The following is a 24,474-nucleotide window of genomic DNA, read 5'->3' as shown; positions in this document are numbered from 1 at the left end:
GAAATGGAAAGACTTAGAAAAAATCAAATTAAGTGAAGTAAGCCAGACTCAAAGGAACTTAGGCTCAATGGTTTCCCTCATTTGTCATAATCAGTAGAAACCTTGGGCTCTACTAGCAGAGATTTGCAATAGAGCAAAATCTTGATACATAAGGCCATATAATGTGAAGCTAATTGAAAGGACCTCCAGGATATTGAAACAAAAGCCATATAATGAATGATTGTTGTCCTTAATGTACTATGTTGTCTCTCATCTCCTTTGCTGTCCCTTGGTTATCTCATATTGGTATAGTATCTCACTTTGTTATCTGATATATTGAATTTATTTGTATTTGGATATTTGAAATTTGATAGGGAAGGGGGGAAAACCAAGACGGGTGGGGGGTGTGGGGGGGGAGGGAAATGGGGACCAAGACATGTGAAAGGGTATCAATGTATGTGAATTAATGTACCTTCTATCTGGCAAATATCATGTAACCCTTTTACTAATTACAATAAAAAAAATTTTAAAAAAGTAGGAGTTAGGCTGGGAGCATAGCCTAGTGGTAGAGTGCTCACCTAGCATTCATGAATCCCTGGGTTTGACTCCTCAGTGCCACATACACAAAAAAAGCCAGAAGTGGTGCTTTGAGCAAAAACAAATGTGTCCGAGGACAGTGCCCAGGCCCTGAGTTCAAGCCCCAGGACTAGAAAAAAATCGGAGTTAGTTGACACAGTCCTATTTTAAGTGCTTCCAAAAAGTGCTTCAGGAAATGGAGCTGTAGCACAAGGGGTAGAATACCAGCCAGGAGCAAAAATGCTAGAGCACAGAGCTTAGTTCAAGATTTGTTTCTGTCACAAAAAAAGAAATTCATTTTACAGGGTATCAGTGGCTCATGCCTATGATTGTAGCTACTCAGAAAGGTATGATCTGAGAATCAGGTTTGAAGTCAGCTGAGGCAAGAAAGTCCATGAGGCTTTATCTCACATTAGATTCCATTTTTTTTTTGCCAGTCCTCGGGCTTGAACTCAGGGTCTGTGAGCTTTCCACAGCTAGCACTCTACCACTTGAGCCACAGCACCACTTCTGGCCTTTTTTGTGTATGTGGTACTGAGGAAGCAAACCCATGGCTCCATGCATGCTAAGCAAGCACTCTACCATTAGGCCACAGGAGACTCTTATTTCCAATTAAACACACACACACACACACACACACACACACACACACACACACACAGATGTAGAGCTGTGCCTCAAGTGATAGATCATTCTCCTTGAGCAAAAACAGCTCAAGGTCCACACCTAGGCCCTGAATTCAAGCCCCAGGACCAGCACATAAAATATGTTTCATAATCATATTAACGCATATCACTTTGAAAGATGTACAAACCTTTAATTCTGTGTACTGCACAATCTCAAATGGAGCCTTCCTTTCTATTGGCCCTTGAGCTTGGTCTTCCCCTCACAGGAGAAAAAAATCAAATCACAACATGCTTCTCTTCTTACCTTATATTCCTCAAAGACCAAAGAAAGTTTAGTTTCTAAACACATGAACTCATACAATAATAAGAAATTTAGTGAAAATATGAGTTTCTCATTCTGTATTAAATTTTATTTAATATATAATTTTTAAATAAATTTTGGCTTTATTTGAAAATGTATTTTAATTTTTTCTCAAGGCAAAATAACACCAAATTCTAATCTGTGTGTTTCTTCCTAAAGGTTTCATCATCCAAACTCTTATAGCATTATCTCAGAAAGCAAGTTAGTAGGAAAATGAACAGTACTAGAAACAAAAATCTGAGACAGTACTAAACCTTGAAGTTTTGCATCAAGCCAGAAACACTCAGGCTAGGGTCATGGCTCAAGTGGTAGAACACCTTTATGCATATATCATTGTTTATTGACACTACATCTTTATATAATATAGTTTAGTAATGTAAATTCTATGTATTTTCATACAGTTATCATCTAAGTCAGTTAAGAGAAAAAGTTATCCATATATGCTAATTTTATATTTGCCTATTTTAAAAATGCTCTCTTAAATTTTCATGTGGATTTATAGTCTAGTACAGCACTAGTCTTGGGTGCAAAGAGGCTCAGGGACAGCACCCAGACCTTGAGTTCAAGTCCCAAAACCAGTGAAAAAATTCCATTAGGATCCTTATTGGGGCTAAATTTATAGATATTTAAAAAGCAACTGACATCTTTATATTACTGAGTTTTAGCCAGGCAATTGTTTAAGTATTTATTATCTCATATAGTTTATACTTATAGAAAACTAGAGGTACCTAAACTAGGTGGTTCAGGCTTAGACTCTCTTGTGAAATTGTAGTCAAGATGTCATCCAGAACTGTCCTTGGTCTGAAGGCTTGACTAGGGTTGCAGCAGGCCCCTCAGCTGGAAAATTGGTGCTCAATGTTGGCAGAAGGCCTTGGTTCCTCTGTATGTAGTCCTCTCCAGAAATCTCATTTTATGGCATCAGATTTTCCCCAGAAAGAACCAAAAAGAAAAGACAGACAGAGGCACTTATATTTGACTTGGTATCCTGCATCAGATGATGTAGATGTACAGGGTAAGAACTAATGGTGGAAAGAGATTATGTAGGGCAGGGTAAGAAGGAGGTGTGATATCAGAGGAAGTGGCCTCAGAGCTTGGGGGACCTCTCACTATCCGAAGGAAGCATGACCACAACAGATGCGGAAGTGACCTTAGAGCCTGGGATACCTCCCATTTCCTCCAGGTGTGCAAGTTAGGTGCTGGGCAAGGACTTGTAGAGAGGGACATGTAAGGAGGGAGAAAGGGAAGGGGCCACTTTCCCAGGTGGATCTAACATAAACTCTATTTTACCTGAATCATGTGGAGATTTCCTTTCTCCAACCCTTATACTGGATTACAGACATGAACCACCTGTATCTGGCCACTCTGGTTTTTCTAATGAATAAGACAGGAAACCATTGAAGAGGTTTATGTAGAGGAGGAATTTGATAATGGTGTGAGTCTTAAATGGAACATTCTGGCTGCTATATGGAGAGAAAAAAAATAAAGTCAAAGAATAATGTAATTGGCAGACTCTTTCAGTTATGCAATTAAATGTGATCCTTGGTGGCTTGTACCAAAGCAAGGGCCATAGATAGTGAAAATTAATTTTGAGTTACTACTTCGAAGACAGAGCCATTAGGACTTGCAGACATATAAATTGAGTGATACTCTCACTTTGTTATCTAATATATTGAATTTATTTGTATTTGGATATTTGAAATTTGATAGGGAAGGGGGGAAAACCAAGACGGGTGGGGGGTGTGGGGGGGGAGGGAAATGGGTACCAAGACATGTGAAAGGGTATCAATGTATGTGAATTAACGCACCTTCTATCTGGCAAATATCATGTAACCCTTTTACTAATTACAATAAAAAAAAAGTTTAAAAAAAATAAATTGAGTGATACTGAGGGAGAGAGCAAGAAGTCATAAAAACATGCTTCTAGCCAGATGCCAATGGCTCATGACTGTCATCACAGCTACTTTTAGAGGCTGAGATTGGGAGGATTGCAGTTCTAGCTAGCCCAGGCATACATGTGAGATCTCTTAAACAAATAGCTGGGTGTGATGGTATACCCGTTATCCCAACTACAAAGACAAGTCTAAAATAAGTGGATTGAGGTAACAAGCTTGAACATGGGCTGGAAGTGAGACTATTTCAAAATATTCAAGGCAAAACAAGAGTTGGAGAAATGGCAAGCAGTAGAATACCTGTGTAACCAGTATATGGCCCTGAATTCAAATCTGAGTTCTGCCAAAAAAAAAACGCAAAAGACGTTTTTCTGCAAATTTAACTAAATCTCAGTTTTCTGTCCTTCTAGATGCCCCAATTAATACTTTACATGTGACATGTCAGTGGTGGGTGGTCAAAACTCCTGCAACAAGCCTCTACACAGTACACTGGTTGGGAAATATAAGACCATTACACTGGAGGGCTGGCTAGATTTTTGTACATCATGCATATAGACCTTAAAGTGCTGGCATAAAATTTCCAGTGAGTACACATGCTTTGAATATCATCATTAAAATATCCTTTCACAGGAGAGAGTCTGAGTCTATCTGGGGAATATGCTAGGTTTAGTTTCAGTACTTGAAGATACATTCAAAGGTATTGCTTTGGGAAGATGCCATAATTTTAAGTTAACCTGCATGCTATAAATGTGTTTTGCGTTTAAATAAAGAGAAAAAAATTGAAATGTAAAAAAATAAAAAAACAAAAACAAAACACTTCTACTTTTTTTATTAAGTTCTAATAATGTTAGCAAAAAGTGACTATCATGTGGTCTTCAGGCAAGAAAGAGAAGTTTATTCCAATCTGCTGGCTCCCAGTGCAGTTTGGAGATGCATGTGCCCCAGCCTGGGTTCAACTAGGGAAAGGTGCCCCTGCCAGATGCTGAGGAGACCTCAGAGACTGGGAACCTCCCATGTCCAAAGAAGGCATAACCAGGGTGGGCCATGATGTGACATCAGGGAAGGGTGGGGTGACTGCCTCCAGGTGTGCCAGTTACCTAGATAATACAGGTACTGTGTAAAGACTTAAACAGGAGAGGGGTGTCTATGTGCAGGTTCACACAGGGACTCAAACAGGGGTGTTCCTAGCAGATCTTACAATTTTCATTGTTATTTCAGTCAATTATATATAACTTAACTATTGTAAAGCCCTCTGGAACATACAATTGTTCAAATAAAGAATCCATGTATTCACAATTAAGACACTGGATATTGACCAAACATCCTAGGAGGTAGGAGGTTGAATAAAACACTACCAGATATATTTGTATACTGCATAAATAGGATAGCCTGTATGTGTCACATCTTGCTCTGTTATCTTTGTTACAGAAACCAAACACAAATTTCCATAATTTAAATAAAAATTTAAAAGCAAATTTACTCTGGTTGGCTTAGCACTGGAAAATACAAGAAGCAAGAGAGGAATTGAAGAAAAAAAAACTGTTCCACCAAAAAGGAAAAAGTACTTGATAATTCTGAGTTTCTCCAGGAGACCAAAAGATGCTAAAATGAAGAAAAGGCTTCAAAGGGCTGCCACAGAGGGCAGACTGAGGGTGTAGGTGTGTAGGTGTACATGCTTTGGCTCAAACTATATAAAAATAACCATACCATATTTAGGGATCACAACTGATAAGGATGCTTACAAGAGATTAATGGTGTACTTTAAAGAACTGTTCCAACAGGGGCCAGGAGTTTGGCTTAGTGGTAGAGTGCTTGTCTAGCATGTATGGAGACCCAGGTTCAATTCCTTGGTACCACATACACAGAAAAAGCCAGATGTGGTGTTGAGTCTCAATTGGTAGAGCTCTAGCCTCGAGAAAGCCCAAGGACAGTGCTCAAGCCCTGAGTTCAAACCCAGGACTGGCAAAAAATACCAATAAGGCATTTTATGAAGGTAATTTCTTTATTAGACCTGAAAATCTGAAAACAAGGCAACAGTATTTTTCAAACACCTGAGAAACATTCAATGGGGCAAAGCATTGTCAAACCACTTGAAAAAATAACAAGGCTTCCTTACATTTTCAGAAGCATTCTGGAGTCATGGGCATCCAGGAGGCAGTTTCATTAGGTATTTCACATTCATTTACAAATTACACTTGCTTTTTTGAGAATATACATTCTTTTCCCAGCTTAATTTCTTTTATCAGATCCTACAAAAAACTGTTGTTATTAACATCAATTCTGAGAACTCCTACATAAGAGAGTCAAAGTTATATACCATTCAAGAACAAGAATATCAACAAGAAAAACACCAATGCATAAGTCTATCCTAGAAGATTAAAATTTACAAAAAGTCTCAGGTAGTATGTCTCAAGTAGTATCTCTTCCAAAGTCTCAGACATAGCTGGCTTACAACATGACACAGGGCAGACAACTCTTCTGGGTGGAGAGCAGTCTGCGAATTGTTCCCCATCCTCTGAAGACTAAGCTAAGCAGTATCCATGATGGTGAATGATGCACAGATACTTTGAGGAATCAGAATATCTTGCTAGTGAAGAGCTTATCCTGAACTCTGTAGCGTAGTTATGTTCCAATTTCAAATCAGAAGAGATTTCATTGGGTACAATAAGTGTGAAATAAGACAAAAACAAAACAACAACAAAAAACAAACAACAACAACAACAAAAACAGTACACTATGAAGACTCCAAATCGGGCAACAGGCAGGTGTCTTTTGAAACACAAATAAAAGTGTCTTCGTGAAAACTGCTGAAATGGTTCAATGTCCAAAGTGAATGAGAATAGAAATAGCAAGATATAGAAACACTCCACACAAACCATACATGAAGAACAGTATTATGTACAAAAAAACCCATTAACTTTCTCCTATAATGTAACTGAACATTGCATGAAAGTTTGCAAAGTTTTTGTTATCTTTTTGAATCTTAACAGAAAGGTTACACTAGTGAGAAATGATCATTTGTATGACTATTATTTTTCTAGAAACAGAAATTATGACATGGTGACAGAGAAATAAAGGAAGTGAACGAGACAACATAATCACACATTTACCTTTAAGTTTTCTTTTGAGGGCACCAGCTAAGGGAATAAATTGTCAGTGATTAGAACTTCCTTTTCAGGCATGTTCTCATTCTTCATATGAAAATGAAGCAAAATCAAAGTTTTTCTTGCTGTGTACTACATAAAGTTCATCTGAAAGCTACAAAAGGAAAACACTTAAAAAGACAAAGTTCCCAATTGGAATACAGTGACACTAACAAAGGAAATAGAAGGAAAAGAAAGAGAATAGAGTAAAATGTAGTTGTTGTCGTGAATATAATGAATTTTCAGAAAAACCTCCTACACAACAGAAACTAAGATTAGGAAACTGAATTGAAGGAGGAGGAGGAGGAGGAGAAGGGGAGGAGGAGGAGGAGGAGGAGGAGGAGGAGGAGGAGGAGGAGGAGGAGGAGGAGGGGAGGAGGAGGAGGAGGAGGAGGAGGAGGAGGGGAGGAGGAGGAGGAGGAGGAGGAGGAGGAGGAGGAGGAGGAGGAAGAGGACGACAAGGACGACGACGAAGGCGACGACCTAGCAGACCCAATCTAACATTCTATAAACCCTTCTTTTGAGAAGCAATGGCACTGTCAATCATTCAGGGGATGGGAATGCTTCCCACTCATTTTCTGCTGTTGATCAAGACTGGAGATGGAACTAGCCACCTGAGAATACATCTGCTCCAGGAACAAGATCAACATGGACCACACATCAAGTGGAAGGTGGTGCCTTCTGGGGTGTCCTGTTTAAAAACAACAACAACAAAAGACAAACAAAATGGAAACACCCCCACCCACAAAAAAAAAACAGACAAAAAATGCAGCAGGCTAATCTAAGTTAGAAAACTTGTAACAAAACCAGACAAGAGCCTCAAAGATGATTGCTGGGTGCTCATACTGCAGAAAGGAGTGACTCTGCCATGGAAGCTCCAGCAATGCACCAGTGAGCCAAGGAGATGGAAAAGCAGAATATGGCAGAGAAGCAGGGATGAAGCTATCTGAAGGGCAGCACTTGATAGTTCAGGGAGGAGATACTGGGCTGTGACCCCGCCTTAGTGGCTCCATCTTAACTCCATTACTGAGACCCCTAAAGATCACAAGACTTCATCATCACACTGCCCTCCCCTGCCAGCATTTTCCTGCTCCCCAGTTCCTGAGGTGGAGGCAGCACCAGAAGGACCAGGCAGTACAGAGTCATCAGCCATTGGCTGCTTCCTCTTCTGCTTCCTAGTTTTCTGGTGCTTATCTAGGGGGCAATAAGGATCATTGCATTTACGCCCCAGAGGGTTAGGACATTCCCATAGAGCTTTAACCCACAAACACCTGACATTATCCACCCTCTTCTCAAAGTTGTCCAGTTTCCTCTCCAGTCGTTCAACAGCGTACTGTAAGCGCTGAGAACCAACTAGGAGATCTTCTATTGGGATTCGGTGTTCTATCTGAGGGACAGTTTTGCTTGGAGCCTTGGCAGGGCTGCTAGTTGGTGCCTTGGTGGAGCCGCTGGCTGGCACACTGGCAGGGCTGCTGGCTGGCGCCTTGGTGGAGCCACTGGCTGGCACACTGGTGGGGCTGCTGGCTGGAGCCTTGGTGGAGCTGCTGGTTGGCACACTGGCAGGGCTGCTGGCTGGTGCCTTGGTGGAGCCGCTGGCTGGCACACTGGTGGGGCTGCCAGCTGGCACCTTGGTGGGGCCGCTGGCTGGCGCCTTGGTGGAGCTTCTGGTTGGCACACTGGCAGGGCTGCTGGCTGGCACCTTGGTGGGGCCGCTGGCTGGCGTCTTGGTGGGGCCGCTGGCTGGCGCCTTGGTGGAGCTTCTGGTTGGCACACTGGCAGGGCTGCTGGCTGGCACCTTGGTGGGGCCGCTGGCTGGCGCCTTGGTGGGGCCGCTGGCTGGCGCCTTGGTGGAGCCGCTGGCAGGCACACTGGTGGGGCTGCTGGCTGGCACCTTGATGGATCCGCTAGCTGGTACACTGGCAGGGCTGCTGGCTGGTGCCTTGGCTGGGCCGAGCGCTGGAGAACTGGGGGACCAGCTGGTTGGCGCCTTGGCGGGGCTGCTGGCTGGCACCTTCGCAGTGCCGCTGGCTGGCACCTTGGCTGGGCCCTGAAGTGGAGAACCGGGGGGCCAGCTGGCTGGTGCCTTGGTGGGGCTGCTGGCTGGCACCTTCGCAGTGCCACTGGCCGGTGCCTTTATGAAGCTGCTAGCCGGCACCTTGGCTGGGCGGAGAGATGGAGAACTGGGGGGCCAGGTGGCTGGTGCCTTGGCGGGGCTGCTGGCTGGCACCTTCGCAGTGCCGCTGGCCGGTGCCTTTATGAAGCTGCTAACCGGCACCTTGGCTGGGCTGAGAGCTGGAGAACTGGGGGCCCAGGTGGCTGGCTCCTTGGCAGTGCTGCTGGGTGGCACCTTGATGAAGCTGCTGGCTGGCGCCTTGGTCAGGCCACGGGCTAGAGAACTGGGGGGCCAACTGACTGGTGCCTTGGTGGGGTCACGAGCTGGAGAACTGGGGGGCCAGCTGACTGGCGCCTTGGTGGGGCCGCGGGCAGGAGCACTGGGGGGCCAGCTGGCTGACACTTTGGTGGAGCTGCTGGCTGGCGCCTTGGCGGTGCTGCTTCTTGATGCCCTAGCGGTGCCGCTGGCTGGCGCAGTGGAGGTGCCGCTGGCTGGCACCTTAGCATGGCTGCTGCCTGGCACCTTGGCGGAGCCACTGGCTGGAACCTTGGGGGACCTGTCGGCTGATGCCTTGGCAGGGCTGCTGGCGGGAACCTTGGGGGGCGTGCCCGCTGGCGCTTTAACAAAACTACTGGCTGATCTGCTGTATGGCACAAAGGCTGGCGTGGTGTCTTCAATTTTGATTTTCTTCACCTGAGAGGCTACTTTGGCTGGCCGGCTGGTTGACATGGCGCCTTCTATTTTGATTTTCTTCTCTACGTGAGAGGCTGCCCTGGCTGGCCGGCTTGGTGGCACAGTGTCTTCTATTTTGATTCTTTTCACCTGAGAGGCTGCTCGGCCTGGCCGGCCGACTGGCACGCGAAACACCGCAGTGTCCTTACTGGAGCCTGTCGCCATCTTTGCCCACTTGAGGGGAACCCCGCGGCCACAGAGTGGGGTCGAATTCTGGAGACTGGGTTTGGGTGGGAAAAGGCTTGGTTAGTCACATGAGACTAGGAAACCTCCTAGGCCTCCCCTGCAAGTCCAGCTTCCCCCCCGTGGGCCCCAGAGAATCACTTACTGTGTGCAGTTCCCTCACGAGCCTTCCGTTCCAAGACAAGTGCCGCTCCGTCACAAGCTTCTCTCTTCAAGATGGGTGCAGGGCCAACACGACGTCAACTTCTTCCGGCCGTAAATAAGCCCGACCTCCTGTCGTGCTACTGTCACAAAAAAAAAAAAAAACCCACCAGGGATATTTTGCGCCACCCAACAGTGCAGACCTGAGCATTTGCTACTTCGTTGCAATGGACACATGAATCACAAAGCAACTTGAGTTCAGAGTGTGTGTGTGTGTGTGTGTGTGTGTGTGTGTGTGTGTGTGTAACATGGGACTTAAATTCAAGGTCTGGACTCCTGTCAATAAACTTTTTCACTACAGGCTATTGCTTTGCCACTTTAAGCCATAACACCACTTTTGGCTTTTTTGGTGAATTTCTTCCCTGGGGCTGACTTAGAACCACTGCCCTCAAATTTCAGCCCACCCCCACAAGAACCTAGGGTTATAGGTGTGAGCCACCAGAGCCTGCAGGGTCTTTTATTCAAGCACTGAACCTCCAAGACACCCCCTACAGAATCAATAAGTCACTGTGTGTCTGTTATTTCACTTTGTTAGATCTAAAACTCTGAAAATAGGACAACATAGTATTTTTGAAACTACTGGAGAATGTTCAACTGGACACAGCAGCTTTCATAAACATTAAGTTTTCTTACAGTCTCTTGTAATAGTACACAAGAAGTCCCATAGGTGAACCCATGAGTGGATATATGTGTGTGTGAGTGTATTGGATAAAATACATTCCGCATTTACATACAAAGTATACTTGGCTTGGCTTTCTAAAAGAAAATATAAATTCTTGACCCTGCTATTATTCTACTGACTCATATCAAATGAATAATTTCTTACCACCAATATTCAGAGTTTATAAATTCAATAGCATACATTTGTTACAGTAAGGTGACTCGATTGAGAGAACCAGAAAAGTCACATTCTGAGAGGTCAAATCAGGAGTGTTTGTTAGAAAGTCAGTTACTGCAGCAGACATCTGTCGTAGAGACCTGCAGTCCCTCGGATACATTTAACACTATTAGAAAACTGAGCCATGACAGTAATAAAGGAAAAAAAAAGTACAAAAACAATATCGACAAACCAGATCACCTCCAATGGAGAGCTGAAATGGGACGCCATGGTGACCAGAGAAGAGCCAGGAGATAGGAGACACAGGACACAGGCAAGCGTAGTAGCACCTAAGATGTTCTGGGCCTAAATAGTGACAGGGTCAGGGGCTAAGGTCACAAGAAACCCAAGAATCTCCCAAGTACAAGGCACAGAACTGAAAAATCCTGTAATGCATTATCCAAGTCCCCACCCCTACTTCCAGGAATTCAGGTACAGTCATTATCTGGAAGGTGGAACTTCTGTGTCTCCATCATGAAAAAAAGGTGGCACCAGTTAAACCCAATACCCTATCATCCACCGTGTGGCCACAGCTATATCCAGTGTCGCTATTTCACAATATACAATGTAATAGTAATAAAAAAAAGTCATGTTCATGTTATGTTGAAATTTTGTTTTATAAAATAAAACTCCTAACCAATGTTAGAAGTAGCCACAGATATTATTCAGCTGTAAAACAAAATTCTGCTTCACATGGAGAAGGAAAGATTATTCATAATCGACAAGCAAGAGAATATATGTGTTGTAAGTCGTTGTTGCATGGGTTTTCAGCATTTGCACAGCTGGATTTCATAACTCCCTGGGACCAAATACCTCTATAGTCCACATCCACTTCCTTTTTTTTATTTATTGGTCTGACATTGGTGGCTGAAGCTCTATCACTTGAGCCATTCCTCCAACCCTCACACTTTCTTTTTGTTGTGTGTGTAGATCCTAGGGCTTAAACTCCAAGCCTGGGTGCTTGTATTTTCTGTGGCTAACTCTCTGCTAATGGAGCCGCAGTTCCACTTAAGGCCTTTTGGTGGTTAATTGGACATACAGTCTTGTGGGCTGGCTTTGAACCATAATCCTAAGTAGCTAAAATTGAAGTAAGGAGGCTAGGTCTATGCTTCCCTAGATAATAGGCCCTTGATTTCTCCTGATGGTTTCCTCTACTATTAGGTTTAAGTGTCCTTATTTGATTTGATTTGCTTATATATAAGAATTTTAGGTCTAATTCCACATACAGTATATAGTTTTGGCCTACATAAGCTTTGTGCTAACTGCATTCAGGGCTGCTGGTCTTTGAGACATGAGTCCACCATGTCTCTCCAATAAAAACTACCAATTTTGCCTTTTAGGTCGTGGCTTCTCTATTTCTTGCAACTAGGATTCTTTACAACATTGGGGGCTCATCTGGGATCCCAGCCAGCAAGACCTCAGTGCCAAAGGGCCACTTGGGTTCCTTGAAACCACACTGGCAAATGGCATCTGCAATTCCAGGTACCAGAGGATGGGAGATTCCATAGGGCAGGTGCTGCTTGAGACATTTCTCAGGGTCCAATAGCTCCTTCTGCCATGCCTATAGCCGGGCACTGTGGCCACCAGACATGCCTCTCTTTTTGGAGTTGTTCAGGAGACCTCTTTTCTGTTTGAGTGATTTTATGTTATCCAGGGCTCCATCCAAATGGAAATTGAAGTGGTAAGGGAAGCAGGCACACTCAAAGCACATCCCTCTTCCTCCCATACTGATGAGGTGAGGAGGTTCTGATTGTGTCTGGCTGTGGTAGAATGAGAGACTGCCTGACATCTGGTCTTGGTGGAAGTCTGAGGACCATGCCACCCAGCTTCTGTTTGTTGTGGTCAGAGGATTTGAGACCAGGCTGACTTGGCTTGGTTCTGATTTGTGGATCTTTATTTTTCTGTATCTTTGGCATTCATTTGGACATTTCTTGGGGAATAAAAGTTCCAGCCTTTGGCTGGTCCCAGTCACAACCTGCTCTATACCCTCCAAATGGCAGCAGTCAAGAGGTGGAACACGGGCAGTTGCAGGCCTTGTTTGGGCATTTAGCAATCTGGCTAAAGTCACAAGTCTCAGGTTACATCTTTTCACTGCTGGGGAATTGCAGCTGTGAGCTGGGTTTGGATATGTGGCTGCTCCTACCAGTGTAAAAAGTTGTAAAATGCCGGCTTTACAACCAGGATTCCTGATTTAGGGGGTGAGGACTTGGAAAAGAAGAAGACAAGAAAAAGATGGGGTCAGTAGGTCTATAGCTCAACTCAGCAGCCCAACACTGTAGCCTAAGGCTGTGAACTTAAGACTGTAGCACCGTTTATTTCTAAATCCAGTCATATACTTTCTTGAAACCAGGGAACTGCCAGGGGTTACATTCGTACAATGCGGTAAATCTCAGATCAGTTAAGCAGGACAAAGCCATAAAGCAATAAAGCAATAAATTGATAAGGTCAGGGAGTTCACAATACAGACAATGTAGCTCAAAGTTCATAGGCATGGTGCCATACATGACAGCTCATATCTTTGTATGGTTATCTTACTGAGTTATGCAGATTCATGGGTCAGTCTGACTCCACACTCCGGCTCCCAACAATAAAGTGCTCTTGTCTAAAGTTGGATAAAAGACAGAGTCATGCTAGTTTAGTTTCACCTGGCCCTCCAACTGAAAGTATTCAAAGGTAAATTGGTATGCTAATGTCTTGCTAAGCAGGCCCTGGAGAAATGAGACCCAGCTAAATTGTTCTGTTGAAAAATTTTGTCTTAAATCTTGGTCACCTGTAAGAGTAAGAGATTCTCAGGCTGGGAATGTAGCCTTGTGGTAGAGTGCTCATCTAGCATGCACGAAGTCCTGGGTATGATTCCTTGGTACCAAATACACAGGAAAAGTTGGAAGGGGCACTGTCACTCATGGCAGAACGCTAGCCTTGGGCAAAACGTGTCCAAGGACATTGCCCAGGGCCTAAGTTCAAGACCTAGGACTGGAAAAAAAACAAGTAAGAGATTCCGATACGCGTGTGTGTGTGTGTGTGTGTGTGTGTGTGTGTGTGTGTGTGTATCACTTGCCACTAAAATGCCAGAAAATGTATGGTTGATATTTATTTTTGCATGTTTTAAGATCTTATGCACAAGTGTGTGTATATGTGTGTGAACATGATCAAGATAAAAACTGTCAGCATGCTGTGGGGAAAAAAAATTGGGTGGGTTTAAACTTAAAACCACAAAAGTAAAATGGGTGATTTTAAACTTAAACTAAGAAGAAGGTCATCAGTTTGGGGCATTAACAAATTTGTCAGAGGACTATTACATTGTTCTGAAGAGAAAGTTTATTTCATTATTAGATTTTTTAGGGGCCAGGAACGTGACCTAATGGTAGAGAGTTTGCCTAGCATGCATGAAGCCCTGGTTTTGATTCCTTGGTACCACATACACAGAAAAAACCTGTAATTGATGCTGTGACTCATGTGGTAGAGCACTAGCCTTGAGAAAGCTCAAGGATAGTGCCCAAGCCCTGAGTTCAAACCCCAGGGCTGGCAAAAAAAGGGAAGTCTTAAAAGGATTCTTTTAAATGCAAACTAACAGTGGGGGTAGATTTTGAAAGGGAATTAAAAATGGTTTCCCTAAAGTTGTTGGCACTCTAATCAAGAGTTATATGGCTTAGCAAAAACATAATTCTCTTGAGGACTTAGGGTTTATTTCCCTCTGCTGTTAAAACTTTTGGGGAACATAGGGGTATTATTCCACATAATAACATCCTGAAGTGCAGGCCTGTTTTAGGTTGAAGGAGAGGTCTATGGGGGTGGCACAGCCTGTAGAGGGGCACCAGGATGAGGAAAGTGTGATATCCCAATCACTTTTAGGGGGACCTGAACAGAGTCACCAGCACTCAGTGAACCGAGCTAGGAGTCATTTTAAAACCAATGCAGTGACTACTCTCCACCTTCGGGCTGATAGAGAGCAGCCCCGACCTTCAATGGGGCTGAGCTTTTAAGGGAGAGCACCACACACAGGTGGTAAGCACAATAAGATGTTATCTTATGAAGCCTATAGTCCATAACCACAAGGATAAAATCACATGCAGGTGGTCCTAACCACTCACAGGTAGTCGAGCAGGTTAAGCATTTTAAGAAAACAAGAACAATTTGGCAGCTAAGCCTGCCAGGTTATTTCAAGGAGGCTGAGATCTGAGGATTGTGGTTCAAAGCCAGCCCAGGCACAAAGTCTGTGAGACTCTTATCTGCAATTAACTGTCATAAAAACAGAATGCCACTGTAGCTCAAGTGGTAGAGCACTAGCCTTGAGCTGAAGAGCTCAGGGACAGCACCCAGGCTCAGAGTTCAAGCCCCATAACTGACAAAAAAATGACTGGTCCCTTCATTGATGGAGGAAGTAACTTTTTCCAAGGGCATTGTCTCTACATACCTGGGGACCTACAGCCATAGCCTAATTTTGCTGACCTTTATCATTTTACACATCAAGTTTTATTTTCATTTGAAGGACCATTTGAAGCATTACACCTAGTCCATTGCTTTAGGGTCAATTTTTTTTTGCCAGTCCTGGGGCTTGAGCTCAGGGCAAGAGCACTTCCCTTGGGTTTTTTTCTCAAGGCTAGAACTCTACCCCTTGAACCATAGCAGCACTTCTGGCTTTTTCTATGTATGTAATACTGAGGAATCAAACCCAGGTCTTCATGCATGCTAGGAGAGCACTCTTATCACTAGGCCAAACTCCCAGGTCCTCATCTGTTTTAATATAAGACAATATTTTTATTTTCTTTCCTGAATTTAACTCTTAGAAAACTTTTGTACTCCAATAACAGTTCTTCCTTAATGCAAGAATTATAAGCACCAATACTGTACTAAGAATTCCAGCCCAGCCAGGTGCTGGTGGCTCACATCTGTATCCTAGCTTCTCAGGAGGCTGAGGTCTGAGGATCATGGTTCAAAGCCAGCCAGGGCATTAAAAATTCCGTGAGATACTTATCTCCAATTAACTACAAGAAAATCAGAAGTGGCGCTGTGGCTCGAATGGTAGAGTGACAGCCTTGAGCAGAAGAGCTCAGGGATAAGGGTCCAGGACAAGAGTTCAAGCCCCACAACTGACCCCCCCCAAAATGTCCTGTAAAATGTTGGGATGGAATGTGCCATTAAATGGCCACTCTCAATCATTATCTATCATGTATAAGGCCCAAGTTTGGTTACACAGCCAAATAAGCCTGGAAGGCTTGGATTGGAAGTTTGAAGGGGAAGAAAATTAAGAAGACAAAGGAGAGTCGAAGGGTTTGTGTAAGGAGGAACCTCCAATGGTGAGGAGTGAACAGTACTGGTTATAAGGTACAGTGGATGCCCCCAAAAGTTCCTCAACAAGTAAAATTGAGGAGACAGGGAGGGGTTTCACAACCCACCATCCAATGTGTCCAGGGCAAGGCCTGAAGGGCAGAGGCCCAGAGGGAGTCCCAGATTGGTAACAAGACTCTGGAAGTCAGAGACGGAATCTGTGTTTGGAGAAAAGAGCTCACTCACCAAGGAAGATCAGTGGATGTAGATGGCCGCTGATGGACGTGAAGCCAGAATGCTCAAGATGGGAGAAAGTCCCTCGGGTGATTTTCAATGGGAGCTGGAAGTGCCCAGGTTCCTGAAGCAGCTCAGATTCCCCAGGAGGGGAAACAAGGTCAACTGGAGGGCTCCCAATCATGGTCATAAAGGCAAGGAGTGTGGCCTAGTGGTAGAGTGCTTGCCCAGCATGCACGAAGACCAGGGTTCAATTCCTCAGTACCACACAGAAAAAAGTCAGAAGTGGTGCTGGGGCTCAAGTGGTAGAGCTCATTTCTTGAGAAAGCCCAAGGGCAGTGCTCAGGCCTTGAGCTCAAGCCCAGGACTGGATAACAAAGAAAAAAACAAAAGCAAAACCAACTAACTTCCCAGGGTCATAGCACCAGGCTTTCTCAAGAAAATCACTCGGACACATGGGTCACACACAAAGGAAAATGAATTTAATGTCAGTGACCTGACAGGCTATCTTGCAGGCTGAGAAGAGCAGCCAGGGAGGACTATAAGCATGGTTATATGAGACTGAGTTCTGTTAAGCCATGAGAGACATGAGGGACCTGAGAGCAGGGGCTTTATTGTGGCAGGGTTAAGATTTATGTTTGCAGCTGCATGAACAGGAAATTACTTCAGGAGTATCTGTTTGTTGCCACTACGGTTGTGGCTGCCCAAATAGAATACTGCTTCATATGGGCAAGCTGCCATTATAGATTTCAGCTGCCTGTTTCAAAAGGCCCTGACAACCTTGTGTCAGCTAATTTCAAGGAAAGGCCACGCTTAAATGCAAAGCCTACAGCGGAGGTGCCCGACATTGAGGAGACCAACTAACTGTTTTCTATGCTATTTTGCAATTAGAAGCATTTTAATAAAAGTAAATAAATGTCTGAGGTTCCTTGTTTGTCAAGTCTAGATAATTGGATGTGGTGTAGGTACTTATAACTCTTGCAATAACAAAAAAGTGTCATTTGAGTTCAAAGAACTCACACTGCAGATTAAAAAAAATAAATAAAACAGCAGCTTTAAGACCAGGCGGCAGAAAAGAAATGGGCATTACCTGTTTCAGGATTTCTAAAGGGTCATTTAAATGCAAATGAAAGCTAAAGCCAAAGTAAATTGTCCTAAATATTTGTTTCAAAGTGGAAAAAAGGGGAAATTATGACTATTAAAATGATTGTTTAATTGCTGCCTTCACAGATTTTCTGTAGCAATTACAAGCAGGCCCACAGAGAGACAAATTATTCTTACAAGTTTGTCAGGTTTAAATTGGGCTCTTATTAAGTTCCTGGTAAGACCATGCTTAGGAATTCTTTCTGTTTTTTTTTTAACCAGGCAACAAAGTCAGATACAGTAACCACATGAGAATTATTTCTATTTGATCTCCTTTTTTCTTCAATTAGAGTAAAAGGGCTCTTGTCAAGCACTCATTGATCTAAGGACTGCAGTTCAAAAGCCAGCTCAAGCACAAAGCCGTCCCTGAGACACTGTCATCTCTAACTGGCCAGCAAAGTACTGAAAGAAGTGGAATTGTACTTGGCTCAAAGTAGTACAGTGCTATACTTGAGTGGGAAGGCTCAGGGTCAACGCTCAGGCCCTGGGTTCAAGTCCAACGACCTACCAAGGGAAATGCCAATGGGGCATTATCCCAGTAAGAATAAGGAATTCCTGGCTTGTCTTGGCAACGACGTCAACTGAATGTCATCCAGAGGCAATTGAAAGAAACTCCAAAGATGACCGAGATGGTGGCAGATTCTGGAGTCTCCTGTGTTTGGCCCTTCAAAATTAATCAGAGCCAGGAGGTCATGGAAAATAGTCTGCAAGCATGTCTATCTAATATCTATGCCTGTCTACTTTGTAACTGAGCAGGAACTTACACCCTGGCTCATCAGGCATTTGTCATTGTGTAGTAAAAAGCTAGGGTAGTACAAAAGAGGATAGTTTAAAATAGCAACCCAATGTATCTGCTCAAAGCCCTAATTGGCAGTGAGTTTGGGGCTAATGCTAGTCCCAAATTCATCTGTTCAAAAGAGGCTTGTACTAAATCGAGCATGGCCTGAAATCATGTTCCTATTGAAAGCTATCTAAAGGTCTGCACTTAGGCAGTTTTAGGGTCACCAGAGATCAGATTCCCCCGGAAGTTAGAAAAATGAATTTGCAAACCAAAGTGCTAAACAGGCTGCACTGTAGCCCCCAAAGGTTTGTGCAGTTGTTAAATCTAAATACTCTATGTACTTTCCAGTTTGAAGTAATTTAGTGATCCTGGCAACCCCTTGGTAAAACAGGCTAAGGTTTTAGGTCCCTGGCTAGGCAGGGTCAGTGTCGCTGAGTTAGCTTGAAGTTACAGAAGATGGTTCTTCACCCATCAACTCCCCTGAAGATTAAGGGACCAAAGTCATTTTTTTTAAAGATGAGATAAAATAGATCAAATAAATAGGCATGGGAAACAGTGATATACTTACAGGCCCCAGCCCTCTATGTCTTCCTAGAAAATTCTACCCTTATTTAAAAAATTCTGTTTAGCAAAAGTTGTCACCATGGTAAATTGCCCTAGACCATGGCCTAAGAACTACCTAGAAAACCAGTGGAATGCCAGCCTGAAAAGGCTTATGTACTCAGTTGGACTGGGGGACACTGCTACCATCTAGCACATCCCTTCCAACCTGGAGAGTCTATTTGGGTTAAAAAGTCCATTAAAGATGACTCACCCCTGCCTGGAAGGGACCACACATCATTATCTTGCCCACCCCACTGTGGTGAAGGTAGATGGAATTCCCACCTGAATCCATCACTGAAGCCTTCTGGGATGGAAGATGCAAGTCACTTTAGATCTGCTGAAGCACACACTTCTACATCGACCTGATCCTTCACCTTCTTCTAAGGCCTCCAAATGCAGCCTAGCCCCCCAAAATCAATGATTCCATTTCATGCACACAAAACCAGTGGGGGATGAATTAAGGAGATTGTGTCTATGCTTCCCCTAGATAATTGGCACTTGATTTCCCCTGATTGTTCCCTAGATGGTTTGCTTTTCTATTAGATTTAAGTGTCCTCATCCGGTTTGCTTTCCTTACATATAACACTTTTTAGGTTTATTTCCAAACATCTTATGTGGTTTTGGTCTATATAAGCTTTGTGCTAGCTAGCTATATTTGAGGCTGCTGGTCTTTGAGGCATAAGTCTGATGGTAATCAGTCCTCCACTTCTCCAATAAAGACTCACAATTTAGCCATTTAAGTGGTGGTTTCTCTGTTTCTCACAACTGAGTTTCCTTACAACAGGATTACAAGCATGAGCCACCAGTGCCCAGCATTTTGTTTGTTTGCCTTTGCCTGCCCTGGTGCTTGAACTTAGCGACTGGGTGCTATCCCTGAGCCTCATTGTGCTCAAGGCTAGCTCTCTACCACTTGAGCCACAGTGCCACTTCTGCCTTTTTCTGAGTCATTTATTGGAGATTCTCATCTCTCAGACTTTGCTGCCCAGACTGGCTTTGAACCATGATTGTCAGATCTGAGCCTCTGGAGTAGCTAGGATTACAGGCATGAGCCACTGATGCCTAACCATTTTTCTTCCCCCCCACCCTGCCTTTTTTAAGGTCTAAGATGGAGTCTCAAACTCTGTACCTGCTTATTGGCTAGCAGTCTACCAACTGAACCACACTTTTTAGAGGGCTTGTCTAAAGTGGTTATCCTGAGCATTTTCACCATTTGTTTTATGAAGTCACCTTGTGCTTGCCCTTTCAAAAGTAACCTGAGCCACGACGTTAAAAAAAAATAGTTGGTGCTGCTGCTGCTGCTGCTGCTGCTGCGGCCCCGCGGCGCCTCCATGGCTCCCCAGCCGGCCCGCGCCCTCGACCCACCCGTGGGCCTGGCAGCCTGGTGCGCGTGCGTGCACCGCGACCCCGGCGAGTTCCTGAGGCTGTGCTCGCACCTGGACTGCACCCCGGACATCTGGGCCCTGCAGGACTGGAGCAGCTGGCTCACGCCGCCCGTGCCCCGCGGCCGCTTCGACACCACCTTCTTCCTCTGCTGCCTGCATGAGCCTCCGCCTGCCGACCCCGACCTGAGCGAGGTGACCGAATGCCAGTGGTTATCTCCATCCGAGGCAACTGAATATTTCCTATCCAAAAATATTTGGTTGGCATGCCCACAGTTCTATGAAATAAGAAGATTTGAAAACTTTGGTTCCCTCTCTGCCTTGCACAAATTTTCTTTGGATCGTGTATTAGAAGCGCCTGAAAGATGGATGCCCATCATGCTGGTAACTGCCAACTCCACGATCAAGCTTTTTCCAGGAGATGAACTGTATGTAGAAGATTCACACTTTGTAGACAATCCTATGTATACTGAAAAGACGACTGAAGAAATCGTGAAAGGCAAGAAATTTCACCGACTAGTAATGCACGATACATATCTTTATAACCTCCATGTGACTGTCAAGTCTAAGTACAAACATAGATATCCTAAGAACTACATAGTAAATAAAAGCCATTTGTAGGGTGTTGCTTGCCATTAAGCTGACCAACTTACAGTTGTACTAATGAGCTTGTTTGAAAAATCATGAACTTTACATCTAACAAATGTTGGAATGTAGTATTTCTTTTTTTTTTCACAGTCCTAGGGCTTGAACTCAGGGCCTGAGCAATGTCCTTGGACAGTTTTTACTCAAGGCTAGAACTCTGCCACTCCGGCCACAGTGCCACTTCTGGCTTTTTCCATGTATGTGGTTCTGAGGAATCGAACCCAGGGCTTGGTGCATGCTTGTTGAGCCTGCTACCACTAGGCCATGCTCCAGGCCCAGAATGTAATATTTCTTAATTCAGGTGTATTGGGTCACTGTCCTTATTCTTTCTGCTGTAAAGTGTATCATATGTATATACAGTTTATAAAGTATTTATTAACAATAACAAATTGTCACAATGGTTCCACCTTGTTTTTTCTTTTCTTTTCTTTTTTTCCTTTGCCAGTCCAGGCTTGAACTCAGGGCTTGAGCACTGTCTTTGGACTTAATCAAGGCTAGAATTCTACCACTTGAGCCATAGCACCACTTCCAGCATTTACTATGTATGTGGTACTGAAGAATTGAAGCTGGGTCTTCGTGCATGCTAGGCAAGCAGTCTACCACTAGGCCAAACTCCTGGCCCTCCTCTTGTTTTTTCTTGTGCCAGTCCTGGGGCTTGAACTCAGGGCCTGGGTGCTCCTGAGTTTTTTGGCTCAAAGCTAACATTTTGCCCGTGGAGCGTCTCTATTTTCGGATTTTTTGGTGGTTCACTGGAGATAAGAATCTCTTGGCTTTTCCTGCCCGGGTCAGGCTTGAACTATGATCCTTAGATACCAGCCTCCTGAGTATCTAGGATTTATAGGCATGAGCCACTGGCACCTGGCATTTGTTAATATTTTAAATACAAAGCCCTGAAAAAGCCATTAACTTTTTTTTGTTGTTTTGTTTTTTGTTGCTAGTCTGGGCCTGGCACTGTCCTTGTGCTTTCTCAAGGCTAGCATTTTACCTTGAGCCACAGTACCACTTCCTGTTTTTTCTATATATGTGGTACCAACAGATCAAACCCAGGACTTAGTGCATGGTAGGCAAGCACTCTACTACTAGGCCACACTCTGGCCCGAACTTTCATGCTCTGAAATGGCAGCTAATAAGAAGAGGTTAAAATGGAACTAAATTAATGAGGTTTGTATTTTCTGATTGTGTAATCTGGAAAAAATGTTTAGTTGTATTAATAAGGATTTTACTTATTTTACTCTTTTTTGAGATGGTCTCACTTATGTAGTCCAGACTGGCTGCAAAATCACAATCTTCTTGCCTCAGGTTCCTGGGTGCTGGGATTACAGATTGGCCCACCGTATCCACCTATAGTAATTGTTCACTGTTGGTTCTGAAGGGGTCTGAACTTGCTAGGCTGGCACAATGTTGCTGGCTATGCCTCTGTCCCTGATTTTCAATGACTAGTTTAAGAACAGAATCTCCCGTTTCCAGGCATGTGCCTGATATTTGATCTGGCTACCTGAGGCTTCCCATGTTGCTGAGATCCAGGGCACATGCCATCCTTTCTGTGAACATGAGACGTTCTCTTCTTGAGCAGGCGTGGGACTGAGACCCTTTAATCTTAGCTTTCCAGGTGGCTTGAGAAGACAGGTGTGAGCGCCTGACCCAGCTGTCAGTTAAGAAGGGAATTTCTTGTGCTTTTTTTGCCTAGGCTGTCTTTGACCCTTGGGCTTACTGCTCTGAGCCCCACCATATAGAAGGTTATAGGTGTGAATCACTGCACCTGGCTTTCAAAGAATGTCCATGGAAAATGATCATTAGTGTACTGATTCTTTTTTATGATCTTTGGCTAAATGATGTGTGAATTTATTTTTCCATGATATGTCTTAGTTTTCCTACTAATAAAGAGGATAAAATTTAAAAAAAAGAAAATAGTTAACAAGCATGCCTATCTAATGTTCATCCCTGTCTATCTTCTAACTGGAGAGGAACTTACATCCTTACCTTTGTTACCCGCTATTTCAATTTATAGTGAGTCTTGGACTCAGGATAGTATGCTTGGTATCTTTCTGTGTCTCCTATCCACACTCTATAGTCCAGATATCTATAATCCAGGTATCTATAGTCCAGTCACAGGAAATGATATAGGCCTCCCACCAAGCCCTTAACCACACCATTAGAACCCCAGTTTCTAACTGGTTATTCTTAACTAGTCCATCAGGCTCTCCCCTACTCAATCACCAGATATTAATCAATCAGGAGTAGTTGGGGACATGATACTCCAGGATCTCCTGGAACACAGGAAACAGAAATTGGCCAAGTCATCCACTTTTGTCTTTTCTGCCATTTGTTGCCCCTCATAATGTTTTTTCATATTATTTTGCAACTGCCTCATAAGACTTCCTTCAGAGTTCATCCAAAGCCACCATTGTGCAGTTACCACCAAGGAAGAGTTATTGCTGCCTTTTTCTGGACTAGATATCATCTCTGCCTTCTATCCCTAAATTAATTCCCTTCTCAGCCAGAAGTAGCCAGAGAGAATCAGTGTCCCTATATACCTATCAAAAGCCTGGAATATTAGTTACTCCCAGGAAAGTGCCCCCTTCCTCTTTGTTTTCTCTCTATGCCAAATGGTACAATGTCCTCCCTAGAAGACCTTGACCAGTACCTACAGCTTCCAGATAACTGGTCCTACTTTCTTTTTTTTTTGCCAGTCCTGGGCTTTGGCTCAGGGCCTGAGCACTGTCCTTGGATTTTCTCAAGGCTAGAGCTCTACCACGTGAGCCTCAGCACCATTTCCGGCTTTTTTCTATGTATGTGGTACCAAGGAATAGAACCCAGGTCTTCGTGCATGCTAGGCAAGCACTGTACCACTAGGCCAAACTCCTGGCCCCTAACTGGTCCTACTGACCTTGGAGTCAGTGGGAGGTTGTCCAGGCTGTGAAGTCACTTCCTCATCAACTATAATCACACCTTCTTCCCCTTCCCTATATAATCTCCTTCTGCCATTATTTCAAGCTGTGGCTATGCTTTTATCTGTGCAGAAACTTTTTATTTTTAGGTAGTCCCATTTATCGAGTCCCTCGCCAATCTGTTGTGACCCTGGGATTCTGTTCAGGAATCTTGTGCCTGTGCCTATGAGTTCCAGTGTCTCTCCAACTCTATCGTGTAGCAGTTTCAAGGTTTATGGTCTGACATTGAGGTCTTTGATCCATTTTGAGTTAATGCTTGTGCATGGCAAAAGGCTAAGGTCAATTTTTAGTTTTCTGCATGTGGCTGCCCAGTTTTTCCAGCACCAATAATTGAATAGACTGTTTGTTCCACTGTATATCTTTGGCTCCTTTGTCAAATTCAAGTTGACTATAGGTATGTGGTTCTATTTCTGGATCTTCTATTCTGGTCCATTGACCTTCAGGTCTACTTTTGTGCCAATACCATGATGTTTTTGTTATTATGGCTCTATAGTAGAGTTTGAAGTCTGGTATTGTAATACCACCTGCATTGCTCTTTTTGCCTAGAATTGTTTTGGCTATTCTAGGTCTTTTTTTGATCCATATGAACCTTTGGATTGTATCTTCTATTTCAGTAAAGAATGTCTTTGGGATTTTGATGGGGATTGCATTGAATTTGTATATCAGTTTTGGCAGTATAGCCATTTTCACTATGTTGATTCTCCCTAGCCATGATCATGGGATATCTTTCCATTTCCCGGTGTCCTCTTTAATTTCTTTCATTAGGCTTTTATAGTTTTCATTAAATAATTCC

The 24,474-nt window shown here is 43.7% G+C and overlaps 1 pseudogene; it reads left to right on the top strand.

Moving 5' to 3' along the window:
- The first annotated feature begins 10,909 nt into the window (after positions 1-10,909).
- Positions 10,910-20,743, top strand: LOC150040743 (acyl-coenzyme A diphosphatase NUDT19 pseudogene; annotated as a pseudogene).
- The last annotated feature ends 3,731 nt before the right edge of the window (positions 20,744-24,474 follow it).

This window comes from Megascapheus bottae, chromosome X (genome assembly GCF_031878675.1).
Source record: "Megascapheus bottae isolate mThoBot1 chromosome X, mThoBot2.hap1, whole genome shotgun sequence".
Classification (NCBI taxonomy): Eukaryota; Metazoa; Chordata; class Mammalia; order Rodentia; family Geomyidae; genus Megascapheus; species Megascapheus bottae.
This window is presented reverse-complemented; position numbering and strand designations above follow the sequence as displayed.